The sequence below is a fragment of the Conger conger genome, chromosome 7 (assembly GCF_963514075.1).
Source record: "Conger conger chromosome 7, fConCon1.1, whole genome shotgun sequence".
In the NCBI taxonomy this organism is placed as follows: domain Eukaryota; kingdom Metazoa; phylum Chordata; class Actinopteri; order Anguilliformes; family Congridae; genus Conger; species Conger conger.
The window spans coordinates 53,873,917-53,889,764 of NC_083766.1; the positions used below are offsets into that span (position 1 = coordinate 53,873,917).

General features: G+C 40.0%; 1 pseudogene; it reads right to left on the minus strand.

Annotated features, from left to right (window-relative positions):
* Positions 1 to 1,417: 1,417 nt before the first annotated feature.
* LOC133133351 (uncharacterized) overlaps positions 1,418 to 15,848 on the minus strand; it is a 43,244-nt pseudogene continuing 28,813 nt past the window's right edge.

Here is a 15,848-nt window from a genome sequence, read left to right on the forward strand (position 1 = left end):
AAGTGACTTCCTGGACTCCCTCTTCTCTTGCTGGGGTCTCCCAAAGCCCATCACCACCAACAACGGTCCTCAACTGGTCTCTGTAGAGTTCACTACTTACCGTGAAAGCAAGGGCATCTGGCAGTGTCATCGCCCCCAGGCCAATGCAATGTCTGTACACTGGGTTATCAGTGAGTTATAGCATGTTTCTACTGTGCTACAATCATCATATGCCTGAGTGATAGGTATAGAATTGTGTTGCTCTGGTCTAGGAGGTCGCAAATGCATAAGCAAACAGGTGTTGTGTTGATGCTACTGTGTCATGGTGTGATCCTTTCAAACATAGTAGTATTCAATACCTGAGCAGGATAACCTCCTAACACGTTCATGTTTATTGTCATTAAAAAGATACAAAAACCGTGAATCTTTTCTGAATAATATAATGGTGCTTAGTCCTGCTTTCAACAATATATGGTAAAATTCATGAATAAGTACATTGTTCTCTTGGATGGGCTAGTTCAGGATATAAATTAGTATGACCCCCCACTTCCTTCTACACCTAAACTCAGCATCACCCAATCAGGGGTAAGCATCCTTGGGTAGCCTGGCTAAGGTATTTATGATGGCTGCAGGAACAAGCTTGTGGGTTAGAATTTGAATCTTTGGAGGAGAAGGATTCCCCTTTTTATTTTGGGGCTGCTTCCTGGGGTAATACTCTGGCAAGGTCTGGCTTATCTGTTTTTTCTGGTATTTGTAATTATTGTCTTGTTGTGTTTTGTAAATTGGATGTAGTGAGCCTACATTCAATAAAGAATGTATAATTTTTATTCATCATGCTATCTGCTTCTTAATACATTCATTTAATCCAAGGATCTGATATAGTTTGTTTTGACTTGTTGATTGATTCCACCAGTTTTCGGTAGACTGACCTTTTAAAGAATTAGAAAATGTTATTGATAATTGTCATTCCTAATGATGAGGATTAAATTAAATCATATAAAATATATTTTGGATAAGTGAGGGGTTCTAGCATGAAATACCACTTGTGTTCCGTATTCAGAGAGCTGAATACCTTAACAAGGATATTGATTGTTGATAATGATTCATTACAACAATGTTCTAACCTATGAATAAACACAGACAAGTCCTACAATGTGTTGGATGTACCTTTGCGGATACAAATAATGTCACACTGTCACTGAAAAATAAAACAAGAAAGAATAACTTGCACAATTTAGGCTGTGGTCCTACAGCAGCATTTCAATGAATGAGTCACCCAGTTAGGTCCATGGGTGAAGCAAAGGCTAAATACTGCGGAAACAGAAACACACCAGGGAAGTCAGTCTTCAGACTTTTCAAATATTTATATTTATTGCATGTAAAACAGTAGTTTCTTCAACCTTGTTTTATGACAATCAAAACAAACGTACAGGGACAGACTAGGTGGGAAATATTACATTGTGATTGCTAACAGCCTGGATTACAGCTCTTATTATGCTTATATATAGCTCTTGTTATGATTTCCCAAAGGTTCTGACAGCAAAACCTACAAAGAACTGTAAGGTGCTCATGTCCCTTATTGTACGTTACAGACCAATTTCAGCTGTGGTTCTGGTTCAATAACCCTGATGACCACGATCCTACTGGGGTCCCAGACACAGTCCTCCTCCAGACCACTACGCACCATACCACACTTCGGGGGCACCCAGGCCATGTCATAGCCAGCGTCATGCCAGGTCTTCTGCTGGGGGTGCCCCTGGCGGTCAATCTTCTTCACCCTCCCCACATTCACTTTGAGCACCAGGACCCTGTGGTTCCTTTCGGCTTGATCTAGGGGGTAACGGCTGGCCTTCTGGATGTCACGGCTGACGTACACGCCGGGCCCCAGCATGCCGTCCTCTGAGCAGCGAAAGCCGTTCCTCTTGATGCTTTCGGCAGCCTCCTTACTGGTGCCGTGGTACATGATGTAGGATGAGTTGTTGGCAGGCTGAGAGTAGCTCTCTGGGCAAGGAACCCGAGGGGCCATGTTGTCATTTTCAGCCCAAGACATTCTTCTCCCTTTAAACAGTAATAAATAATAAGTTCTAACTAAATGATCTGTAGAACATGCATGTGGTGTTAAAGTGGTATGGATTGTGGATTTGGTATATTTACAAAATGAGTAGCGTTACACACAGGTTCTAAAATGTAAATGGTGCAGGCTGGGTTAACAATGCAAATCAATCAAGTCATTGAAACATTAGTAATTTTTTAAATTATGTTAAAAAATATTCCCTGTTTAGGTTAGGACAGTAGTATATGCAATATGGCGGAGCAGTTTCCTGGATCAACTTTATCATAAATCTTCGCCATAGCATGCATTTTTGCAGTGAGCATATTTTTGTTCTTTAATAAAATGAAGAAACTTTACCCAAACAAATTATGAAATTATATTGTATGCTAATGTACAGCTCTTCCAGAAAGCACCCTCAAACTCATTTAAGACAGACCTACAAGAAGTCTAAGGTTAGTTGGACTTAATAGAGATAGAGATCCTATAATTTATGACACACAACTTCACAAAACCTTCGCTATAATCAACTGTAATTTTCATTCTAGGATATAGCCGATTGCAATGTTGTATTTGTCCCTACCCAGTGGGACGAAAGTAACGCAGGACTGGGTCGAAAGTAATGGTAAACTAGGGGTGGGCAATGTGTGGCCTATCTCTGTTTTTCAGGTTTGTAATTCTGTTTACTTTCAACACATGTACGATTAGACATAATTTCATGTTTTTATCGATTCAATAAAAGCTACAAGATCGAAATTCATCCAAATTAACCGTGCGTAAACAATGTTGCGCAACCAATAAAATGTTTTGCGATACAAGATTAATCGGACTGAAATGCATTATCTGGGATTAATAGCTACTCTAGACCCTCGAATATAATTTATGTATTAAACCTGTCAATAAAAGTAGGCTATATCGTGAGTTTCTGATGTTTGTACAGTAATTCTCAGACATTACGTCAGTTGATTTTTGTAACAGTCGCCTTCGAATCGTCGCCGAAGGTTTTATTAAACCTGAAGATAAATGTTTGTCGTGAGGAATAAAAGCTTATAAAGCAGTCACAATTGTAATGATCACATATTTGTAGACAAATTTTCAAACATTCGGTAGTAGTTTTGCAAGATAAAACGTCTGTTTTTTTCTGTTTTTTTACTCCAGGCTTAAACAAGTAGCCCTAAAAACGTGTCGGAATAGACATAAGTAAGTGCAAGAAATAGAAACATCTGGAACTACAAACGATGAGTTAACTTCACCTTTTTATGAATCTAGAAGGCGTCACATGGCATAAGTCATGTTTATTTGCGCTTGTGCGCACAGAAACGTTCCCACGAGGACATATGTTGAAAATAGACCTCGCCGTGCCTTCTATTTCTAATTCTCGTCATTTTCTGTAAATGTAACAAAAGCATTATAAGTCGCGGGACAAAAGTAATAGTGCACCCACGTCATTGCCTCTCCCATCGTTTTCGTGAAATTCCGCCGTCCATTACCTTCGACCCGGCTCTCCAATATATCATGCAATAAAGAGACGCATTCCTGCCTAAACTTTATCAACTTCCCCACAGCCTACATTTTACAATGAGCAAATATATGGCTAAAAACAAGTTCCAGATTCTTCATAAGTTTTCAGGACAAACATTCATGGTCATATTTGTGCATTGCATACATTAAACAAACCTACTTTCATGCAGTTTACGCGTTCAAGATTCGCACCCAAACAAATAATGAAATAATATAGTACTCCACAGCTCTTTGAGAATAAACCCGCAAAGAGGCTATTTTGTAAAGTAAGTCGTCAAACTATAAAAAATATAGCTGGAATGAGGTTACCTTTCAGATTTGTAGTTATGCTTGTAGATACCGCTCCCGGTCTGTGCGCTTGACACTGATTAGCTTGCGACAAAAACGAAAACGAAACCATTCCAGGTTGTTCAAGGAAAGTCCAAGGGTCAAAAAGTAAAAGTCTTGTCACTGTTTCATAGCCAACCGAATTCATTAAAAGGATATACAGTCCCCTCTAAAAGTATTGGAACAGCAAGGTCAATCCCTTCGCTTTTGTTGTACCCAGAATACAATTGATTTTGAGGTCAAAGGATGTACATGAGATGACATTACAACAATTTCCTAACCTATGAATAAACACAGATGCAGTTTTGACAAGTCCTACAATGTGTTGGGTGTACATTTGCGTATACAAATGACAATGTCACCCTGTCACTGAAAAATAAAACAAGAAAGAATAACTTGGACAATTTAGGCTGTGGTCCTACAGCAGCATTTCAATTAATGAGTCACGCAGTTAGGTCCATGGATGAATCACAGTCTAAATACTGCCAAAACAGAAACGCACCACGGAAGTTAGTCTTCAGACTTTTTCAAATATTAATATTTATTGCATGTAAAACAGCAGTTTCTTCAACCTTGATTTATAACAATCGAAACAAACGTACAGGGACAGACTAGGTGGGAAATATTACACTGTCATTGCTAACAGCCTGGATAACAGCACTTGTGATTTCCCAAAGATTCTCACAGTAAAACTGACAAAGAACCATATGCTGCTCATGTCCCTTATTGTACGTTACAGTAGCCCCAGGATGGTTCTGGTTAAATAACCCTGATGACCTTGATTCTACGGGGATTCCAGATACAGTCCTCCTCCAGACCACTGGGCACCATGCCACAGTTAGGGGGCACCCAGGCTGTGTTATAGCCAGCGTCGTGCCAGGTCTTCTGCAGGGGGTGCCTCTGGTGGTCAATCTTCTTCACCTTCCCCACATTCACTTAGAGCACTAGGACCCTGCGGTCCCCTTCGGCTACATACAGGGGGTAGCGGCTGGCTTTCTTAATGTCGCGGCTGAGGTACAAGCCGCGCCCCAGCATGCCGTCCTTCGAGGGAGTGAAGCCGTCCCTCATGATGTTTTCAGCAGCCTCCTTGCTGGTGCTGTGGTTCATGTTGTAGCATGAGTTGTTGGTTGGCTTGGAGTGGCTCTGCAAGCAAGGAGGCCGAGGTCCCATGTTGTCATGTCCAGCCCAGGACATTCTTCTCCCTTTATACTGTAAAAAATTCAAAATTCGAACTAAATGAGATCTGCAGAACATTCGCATCGTGGTACAGTGGTAAGCATTGTGGATTTGCCATATTTACAAAATGAGTTGCGTTTTACACAGGTTCTAAAATGTAAATGGCGCAGGCTGGGTCAACAATGCAAATCAATCAAGTCGTTGATACATTAGTAATTTATAGTTTATATTATATTTAAAAAAATCTTTTGGAACAATAATGCTGACAGTTTATATGAGGTTAGGACAGTAATATATGTCATAAGGAGGATCAAACGTTGTCATAAATCTTGGTCATAGCTGCCATTTTTACAATTAGCAACTTTCTGTACTTTAATAAAATGAAGAAACTTTACCCAAACAAATTGTTTGAATGCACCCCCAAACTAATTTAAGATAGACCTACTGTACATGTAAAATACGTTTTCGGTGCTAATAAAAATAAAGGAGGTCTAAGGTTCCCTTTCTGTGTTCTTCAAACTGGTTAGTTTGATAGAAGTTACGGTGATAAACAGAGAAAGCCAGAGGCTAAACCACGAGTGAAACACACTGAATTTAATGCTTGTGATAGGAGTAGCGGAACAAGGTAATGTCATGCAAGCCTCCCTGTGCCTTTTTATGAAATATACAGGATGTGGAATCCGTACCTGGTATTGGCCAATACTACTGTTATTAATTATTCAGTATTCGGTATCTGTCTTTAAACATGGTATTGGTGCACTCCTAACTGGCATGAATTGTGGATTTGGGATATTTCCCAAATTAATAGGGTTACACATTGGTTCTAAAATTCTCTATATGGCGTAGGTACACATTGCAATTCAATCAAGTCTTTGAAGCATCAGCAAAGTATTTTATGTTGACAAAAACATTTAGCTAGGTCCAGAATGATAAATTATTTAGACAGTTCCGAACAGAAGTAGGGGAGAGCCGGGACGAAAGTGACAGCTTTTTTTGTCTGATCCCATTTACAAATTAATAGAGATAAAGATCCCACACAATGACACACGACTTGCACAGGTCCTTCCCTATTATCAACTGTAATTTTCATTCTAGAAAATATGATTTGGACATGAATACGTGGAGTACGGGTGAGTGGGTCGAAAATAGCGGTAAACTAGGGGTGGGCAATGTGTGGCCTATCTCTGTTTTTCAGGTTTGCAATTCTCTTTACTTTCAACACATGTACGATTAGACATAATTTCATGTTTGTATCGATTCAATAAATGCTATCGGTTCGAACTTCATCCAAATGAATCGTGCGTAAACAATGTTGCGCACCCAATAAAATGTTTTGCGATACAAGATTAATCGGACTGAAATGCATTATTTGGGATTAATAGCAAGACTAGATCCTCGAATATAATTTATGTATTAAACCTGTCAATAAAAGTAGGCTATATCGCGAGAGTAATGTAGAGTAATTCTCAGACAGTTGATTTGAGTAACAGTCACCCTCGAATCGTCGCCTAAAGTTTTATTTAACCTTAAGATAAATGTTTGTCGTGAGGACTCAAAGCTTATGAAGCAGTCACAATTGTAATAATCACATATTTCTAGAATAATTTTCAAACATTAGGTAGTAGTTTTGCAATGTAGAATGAACTAGTTTGTGTATATGTTTTTACTGTAGGCTTAAACAAGTAGCCCTAACAACGGGTAAGATGAGACATAAGAAAGTGCAAGAAAAAGAAACATCTGGAACTACAAACGATTAGTTAACTTCATCCTTTTCATAAATCTAGAAGGCGTCACATGGCATATGTCCTGTTTATCTGCGCTTGTGCGCACATAAACCTTCCCACTAGGACATATGTTGAAAATAGACCTCGCTGTGTCTTATATTTCTAATTCTCGCAATTTTCTGTAAATGTAACTTAAGTTAATGCATTTTAAGTCATTAAATATCGCGGACCGAAAGTAATACCTCCGTCCCACCCCTCTGTCACTTCTTCCTGGCTAGCATCCAAGACTTACTAGCATGAAACTTCAAACCTATGCTATCATTTACTCTCAAGATGTGTAAAGAAAATTACATTTGTTTGCTAAATTAAACAAGTAAACAAAATTCGACAAACGAAAAAGGCTTACGGGGCCGTTTTGTTAATTAACTCGCGCAAAAAAAAAGAACGTTTTCTGGTATATGGGAGGGGCGTGTAGAACCTGCACAGCTAGACCAATGAGGGAATAGCTGGAGGTGAAGGGACGACGTGTTCTTTCCTGGCTGTTTAGAAGTGAATGAAAATTTTTTAATTATCAAACTCCGCACACGAACAGAGCACAATTATGTTTAGGAATATACTGGGTCTGTTGCCACGGGTCGGATATGGATTGACCTGCCCCATATCCCGCTTACAACTGGCCTGAAACAGATCAGTAAAATTCCTAATATTCTCCGTTCGTAAACGGGGCCGTATTGAAAGCTTAGTGGTTACTTTCGTTCCACTCGTTTATCTGACTCCATTTAAGAATTTAGAAATTTGGGTTTGAAATTTACGCGAACCTCGGGAGTGATTACACTCGACTCGTACCTGCGCCACTATTACTCAATATATGTTCTCGCGATTAACATTATTGCTGAATATCTCAGTTCGGTGTAGAACTCAGAGGCTGAGGGTCCAGTCAACACAATACATGCAAAACTGCCATGATAGTTGCGAGCCCAGGTCGGCGTAGCATTAACTGGGCTCCTTAGAGCTAATTTGACAGGAACCAGCGCCGCAAGGCCCAGGGGTTCCCTTCGCGTCAAACCACAAGAGCCGTGCCTAACCGACGTTGGCAGAAACTTGCTGGCCTCACAGCTTAGAACTATCACCTGTACCAAGCTGCCGATCGGTCAGTCTTTGGTCCCCATTGTCCCCCTCAATATTCAGTTGTAATTTAGGCTGAAAAGGTACAAGAATTAGAGTCATGGAGATCACGCAAGTTACAAACAAAATAATTTATTTCCAGACGGGTAGGCAGTTAGCATAGAATAACACAGTCAATTACGAATAGACAAATTGAAAATAAAAAGAATAGAGTGAAATAGTCTTACCCAGCCTGCTTTCGCTACACACATATACAAAGTATGCACAGTGTGGGAAGTCGAGTGCGATCTTCCCTGATAGGCTTGTCTCCCTGGCTTTTATGCCAAATCATGTGTTTGATCCAGGCGGCAGTGCCATAAATTAGCCTGGTGGGGTTGTCAAATCTGGAATTTAGACCCCCACCGTTGGGGGTTGTTGCGTAGGGAAAATGAGATGATTACCAAGAGAGGATGTGTAGGTTTTCCCTTGAGTTATTGAAACTATGGTTTATTAAAATCCATTTGGTATGAAATGTATCTCATCTGATTCCTTGATTTTACTGGATCACATCCATACCAAACAGATTATCCTAATGTTTCGTTATGGTGCAGTTATCATGAAACCTCCCTCCTGTGTATCCATTTTACATGTAATTCATGTTATTACTACAATGGGCATAATGCAATACAACAAGGATCACATGGGCAATGTTTACAATATTTTACCGGGTCTATTGACCATCTCAACAACAGTTTTGAGGTTTTCCTCCAAGAGAGTATTCCCTGGGGTAATGACAGCAATGCCCAAAGGAGGGCACTGTGGTACTGCCCGGAGTCTTTCCCCCTGGAAGTGGCCAGGTGTGGGGTCATAAGATTTTAGGCACATTCTTTTCCCAGGAGTTTTAATGGCCTTCATGGCCTAATTGCCCGGGAACCGCTCATCCACCCACCATATATCTATCCCTTATCTTCTTGGCGTCACTGGTCTGGAACTCGTCAAAAGGTACTACAAACAGCATTGTCCTTTGTCCCTTTTGACACATACCAATGAGTCACACATTGCCTTCCTCCAGAACCCCCAGCTCACAGGCTCCACACAAATGGCAGTCACACTTCGCCTCCCTCCTACAAGTGCAAGAAAAAGAAACATCTGGAACTACAAACGATTAGTTAACTTCATCCTTTTTATAAACCTAGAAAGCGTCACATGGCATAAGCACTGTTTATCTGCGCTTGTGCGCAGATAGCTTAACCACAAGGACATATGTCTTCTCCCTGGCTATCATCCAAGACTCGCAAACATGAAACTTGAAACCGATGCTATCATTTACTCATTAGATGTGTGAAGATGTCGTGTCTAGGAAACGACAAAGTCCAAATCTTCAATTTGTCGAAAAACATCTTCGCGAGGGAAAAGACGACACCAGGCAGCAAGATCTTCAGGAAAATCAGACTTTATTAGCACACGTGCATAAAGCCGGATCAGCTCTCCAGAACTGAACCCCGACGGCATTTGTACACCCATTTTATACACAGTTACTCCACCTACAACTCCTCCTCAAACCTCATTCTGGCAAATCACCCACACTTTTCTTATCGTAACTCCTCCCAACGCTCCTCCCACAACGTCATTGTGGCAAATTGCCAACGGTCCTTATGCTCTGCCAACTCTGTACAAAGTTCAGGGCATTCTGCCAACTACGTGTCCTCACTTCACCCCGCACCTGCTCTTGGCAAACTACCAGACCTCAAGTTCTGGATGCCCTCCCTCTAACACGTCATCCATACACGTCACTCTGTATCTTTCGCTTTTATAAGACAAACTAAGCAGCAGTAATCATTGAAAATATACAGACAAACTAAACATTTCATTAATATTCACTTCTAATATACTTTTCTAATATACAGACATACTAAACATTTGATTAATTATTCTCTTCTAAGGGAATAAATATACGTAGCATTCTTTGCTCTCATTTCAACAGTTTTCACTGTGGTTTCTTGCGTTTTCATAAGCTCAGCTATAATTAATGTTCTAGGTCAAATAGATACACTCCTGGCATAAAACATCGAGAGTCCCGGAGAAATCAGCTGTATAGTCATATCTTGCTCTGCCCGTGTCCTTGACAGTTTGGTCTACACAGTTCAAGACGCCCCCCCCCCCCCCCCCCCCCCGCCAGCTGGCTGGGCTCACTGTGTAATCCTAGCACAATTTAGCAGTTAATCAGTTTGAAACTATACAGGGTACATATCATACTTTAATACAGATATATTGATAAACTTTTAGCACACATCGTCGAGAGTTTTGGAGGAACCAGCCTGCTCACTAAGGCGGAGTCTGATTTTGACTTGTGATTGGTTATCATGCTTTTAGGAGGGAGATCTTTCGTTCTGTGAATTTTCCCCTACAAAGAAAATTACAGATGTTTGCAAACTTAAACAAGTAGGCTAAACATAATTCTACAATAATAAAAAAAAAAGACTTACTGGACAATTTTTTACTTAACTCGCGCAAAAAAGTTTTCAGACGGTAGATCCGCCGACTTCCGATGGCGCCGAAATTTTGGATGAAGCTCATTCACTGTTATCTGTAGTAACCACGAAATTGCAGCTCCCATCGTTTTCGAGAAAATACCCACGTTACTTTCGCCCTCCATGACTTTTGACCCGGCTCTCCCCTATATTATGCAATAAAGAGGTGCATTCTTGCCTAAACTTCATGCACATCCCCATAGCTTTCATTCTCCAACGACCAAATATACGGCTAAAAAGTTTTCAGGACACACATTCATGGTCACATTTTGGTCAACACGTGCATTGATCACATTAGGCAAACCTACTTTCCAATTAATTTACGCGTTCAAGAGTCGCACCCAAACAAATGATGAAACAATATAGTACGCCACAGCTCATTGAGAATAACCCCCCAAACACAGACCTACTGTAGGCTACTTAGAGTAAAGTAAGTCGTCAAACTAATAAAAAAATATGGCAGGAGTGAGGTTACCTTCCAGATTTGTAGTTATTCTTGTAGATCACGCTCCGTCTCCGTGCGCTTGACACTGGTTAACTTGCGACAAAGCGTATTTTATTTGACAGGAAAGTTGGGCGTTAACTTCGGGGAAACGAATGACCACCCGGCGTTTCCTCCTTCTTTAGATTTGGGGTAGATCTTTTTCTGGTAATTAACATTTCACAAATTTTATGTAGAGTAACACTCTACGGCCGGCTTTCTGGATGTCTCGGCTGACTTACACGCCGGGCCCCAGCATGCCGTCCTCTGAGGGAGAGAAGCTGTTCCGCTTGATGCTTTCGGCAGCCTCCTTGGTGGTGCCGTGGTACATGCGGTAGGATGAGTTGTTGACAGGCTTGGAGTGGCTCTGCAGGCAGGGACGCCTAGGGCCCATTTTGTCATCTTCAGCCCAGAACATTATTCTCTCTTTATACTGTAATAAATTCAACCGAAATTAAATCTGCAAAACATTCTCATGACTGTAGATTTGGGATATTTCCAAAAAGCGTTACACATTCTAAAATATAAATGGCGCACGCTAGGTCACACTGCAATTCAATCCAGTTTTTGATGAATCAGGAAATATTATATTTCACGAAGACATTTCGCTGCGTTCAGAGTACTTATGCAGTAAGATTGCCTGTGTTTTTAACAGAAGTAGGGTTACAGTTTAACGATTCGGTTAAAAACAATAAAAGAGGATTAAAAAGTTCCAGATTCTTCATAATTATTCAGTAAACATATTTATTCTTCCATTACTAGCACATAGTTCTACTATCTTCGCCTGCGACGAAGCTCATGCACTGTTATATGTAGTAACTACATCATTGCAGCTCCCATAGTTTTTGAGAAATTTCGCTCTCCTTACTTTCGACCCGGCTCTCCCTTATATTATGCAATGAAGAGAAGCATCACTGCCTAAATTTTATGAACTTTCCCATAGTTTATATTTTACAATGAGCAAATATATGACTAAAAACCAAGTTCCAGATTCTTCAAGTTTTCAGGACACACATCCATGGTCACATTTTGCTCTACATGGGCGGCATGTGGCATAGTACATGAGGTACATGAGGTATTGTCATTGTCATTGTCATTAGGCAAGCCTACTTTCATGCAATTTACACCTTCAAGATGCACACCCAAACAAATGATGAAATGATAGAGTACTCCACAGCTCTTTGAGAATAAACCCCAAAGTAGGCTACTTGTAAGGTAAGTCGTCAAACTTATAAAAAATGTAGCAGGAGTGAGGTTACCTTTCAGATTTGTGGTTATGCTTGTCGATCACGCTCCCTCTCTGTGCGCTTGGGGTAGCGGTAAGCTTGCGACGAGAACAAAACCATCTGGCATTTACCAGGTTCTTCTTTTTTAGAGACCACATTGCTGTAGAGTTTCCCTCGAAAATCGTGCCTTTGATAAGTGAGTCATGCAGTAACATATCGTTCCAGCAGCTGAAGTTGAACATTTCTTAGCCGCTCAATTTTACATGAGAGTTATGACACATTTTAACTAATTGTATGTAATTTTGCAGCTAAGTGCAGGCTAAGTGCCTTTCCCACGAGGACATATGTTGAAAATAGACCTTGCTATGTCTTCTAATTCTAATTCTCGTCATTGTAAATGTACATGAAATGACAGATTTCAACCTTTATTTCCTGCTATTTCTATCAAGATTTTTCAAAACTTAGAACATACCACCTTTTGTATCAGACATTTTTAAGTGAGCAAAAGTTTGGAACATGTGTCTGACATGTGTTTCTTGTTGCCTTACACAAAATAGAGGCTATAAAGTATCGAAAGGTGAGATTACAATTGGCAAAGAAGTACAGAAATCAGCCACAAAGGTTTTGTGGACTGTTGACACCAAGATTAACCTCTACCAATGTGATGGAAAGGCCAAAGTGTGGAGAAAGAAGGGATCTGCTCATGATCTAAAACATAGAAGCCCATCTGTGAAGGACGGTGGAGGTAGCAGCAGGATGAATTTAAACAAAGGACTTCATAAGGGAAGTTTTTAGATTAGTCAAATGAATCACCAGACCTTAACACAACTGAGCCAGTATTTCAACTCCCGAAGAGGAGATTGAAGGGAAAAACTTTTCTCATTTTTGAAGAAACAGAAGCACATCAGGGAAGACACTCTTACACCAATAATAATAATAATAATAATAATAATAATAATAATAATAATAATAATAATAATAATAATAATAATCACTGATTACTAACAGCAAAGATTATCAATGGCTCACAAGACAAGGATACCATTTTTATTCAACATCTGAAAATACAATCATATTTATTGTATGATTTATCAAAAGATTCTGACTGCAAAACTTAGAAAGAATAGTTATATGCTCATGTTCCTTACATTTTATTTGATGGCTATTTTGCCGGTTCTTTTATTGATAGTAACCACTTTCACATCCCCAGCCCATACATGGCTGTGGTTTGGGTTTGATAACACTGGTGACTTTGATCCTACAGGGGTCCCAGACACAGTCCTCCTCCAGACCACTGGGCACCATGCCACAGTTTGGGGGCACCCAGGCCGTGTCATAGCCTTTTGCATGCCAGGTCTTCTGCAAGGGGTGCCCCTGGTGGTCAATCTTCTTCACCTTCCCCACATTCACTATGAGCACTAGGACCCTGCGGTGCCCTTCGGCTACATTCCGGGGGTAGCGGCTGGCTTTCTGGATGTCGCGGCTGACGTACACGCCGGGCCCCAGCATGCCGTCCTCTGAGGGAGTGAAGCCGTTCCGCTTGATGCTTTCTGCATCCTCCTTGCTGGTGCCATGGTACATGACGTAGGTTGAGTTGTTGGCAGGCTCAGAGTAACTTTCCAGGCAAGGAGGCCTAGGGCCCATCATGTCATCTTCAGCCCAGTACATTCTTCTCCCTTTACACTGTAAAAAATTCAGATTTCAACCGAAATCACATCTGCAGAACATGCGCACGGTGTTGGTACGGATTGAGGACTTGCGATATTTCCAAAATTAGTAGTTTTACCTAAGGGTTCTAAAATGTAAATGGCGCAGGCTGGGTCAACAACACAAATCAATCAAGTCATTGATACATTAGTCATTTATAATTTTTTTATATTTTACAAAATCTTTACATAATAATAATGTCAGCAGTTTGCCTGAGGGTAGGACAGTTAGCTCAGCAAAATATTTTATATTTTCAACACATGTACAATTAGACATAATTTCATGTTAGTTTTGATTTAATAAATTATATAGGGTCGAAATCCTAGATCCTCGAATATAATTAATTTATTAAACCTGTCGATAAAAGTAGGCTATATTGTGAGTTTCTGATGTTTGTAGAATCATTTTCAAACAGTTGACAGTTGATTTTGGCATCAGTGACCCTCGAATCGTAGCCAAATGTTTTAATAAACCTATAGATAAATGTTTGTTGTGAGGACACATAGCTTATCAAATCTACATTTGTAAACTAATTTAAGAAATAATAAGAAAGTGCAAGAAAAAGAAACATCTGGAACTACAAACGATTAGTTAACTTCATCCTTTTTATAAACCTAGAAAGCGTCACATGGCATAAGCACTGTTTATCTGCGCTTGTGCGCACAGATAGCTTAACCACTAGGACATATGTCTTCTCCCTGGCTACCATCCAAGACTCGCTAACATGAAACTTGAAACCGATGCTATCATTTACTCATTAGATGTGTGAAGAAAATTACAGATGTTTGCAAACTTAAACAAGTAAACACAATTCTACAATAAATAAAAGACTTACTGGAACATTTTTTCTTAACTCGCGCAAAAAAGTTTTCAGACGGTAGATCCGCCAAACGACTTCCGATGGCGCCGAAATTTTGGATGAATCTCATTCACTGTTATCAGTAGTAACCACGAAATTGCAGCTCCCATTGTTTTCGAAAAAATACTCACGTTACTTTCGCCCTCCAAGACTTTCGACCTGGCTCTGCCCTATATTATGCAATAAAGAGGTGCATTCTTGCCTAAACTTTATGAACATCCCCATAGCTTGCATTCTCCAACGACCAAATATACGGCTAAAAACCAAGTTCAAGATTCTTCATAAGTTTTCACACATTCATGGTCACATTTTTGTCAACACGTGCATTGATTACATTAGGCAAACCTACTTTCAATTAATTTACGCGTTCAAGAGTCGCACCCAAACAAATGATGAAACAATATAATACTCCACAGCTCATTGAGAATAACCCCCCAAACACAGACCTACTGTAGGCTACTTGTAAAGTAAGTCGTCAAATTAATAAAAAAATATGGCAGGAGTGACGTTACCTTCCAGATTTGTAATTATTCTTGTAGATCACGCTCCGTCTCCGTGCGCTTGACACTGATTAACAAATACGAAGTGTATTTGATTTGACAGGAAATATAGGCGTTAACTTCGGCGAAAACTAAATCATCCGGTGTTTCTTTCTTCTTTAGACGGGGGATGGGGGGCGGGGGGGGGGGGGAGGGGTAGATATTTTTAGAGATTTTATGCAGAGTATCAGTTAGTTGGCGTGGGCATCAGGACACACAATCAAAATTACATGTGCCTTTCTGCAACTATTATAAACACTGTCTGCATTTATATCGCATTTACAGTCACAATGAACCGTTTTTTGAAAATACCCCCATATGAATGTTTTTGAATTAGTCTTTGAAGTCAAATGGATATCGTGAATCACAAGTTCTAATGGGTTTTCATTTGACTCACCAGCCAGGCAGTAGGCAGTATGCAGTCTATTGCAAATAAATATGCTAATCTCCTGGGTGACCGTAATAGCTACATACTGGGTCTTTCTACGAAACTGAACTTCAATGAACAAATACTGTTTTATTAAATATTCACAAATGCAAGCATTCACAATTATGGGCAAAATTCCCATACCTAGAATTTTTTAAAAATTAAAATAAAAAACACAATTTTTTGTTTGTTTGTTT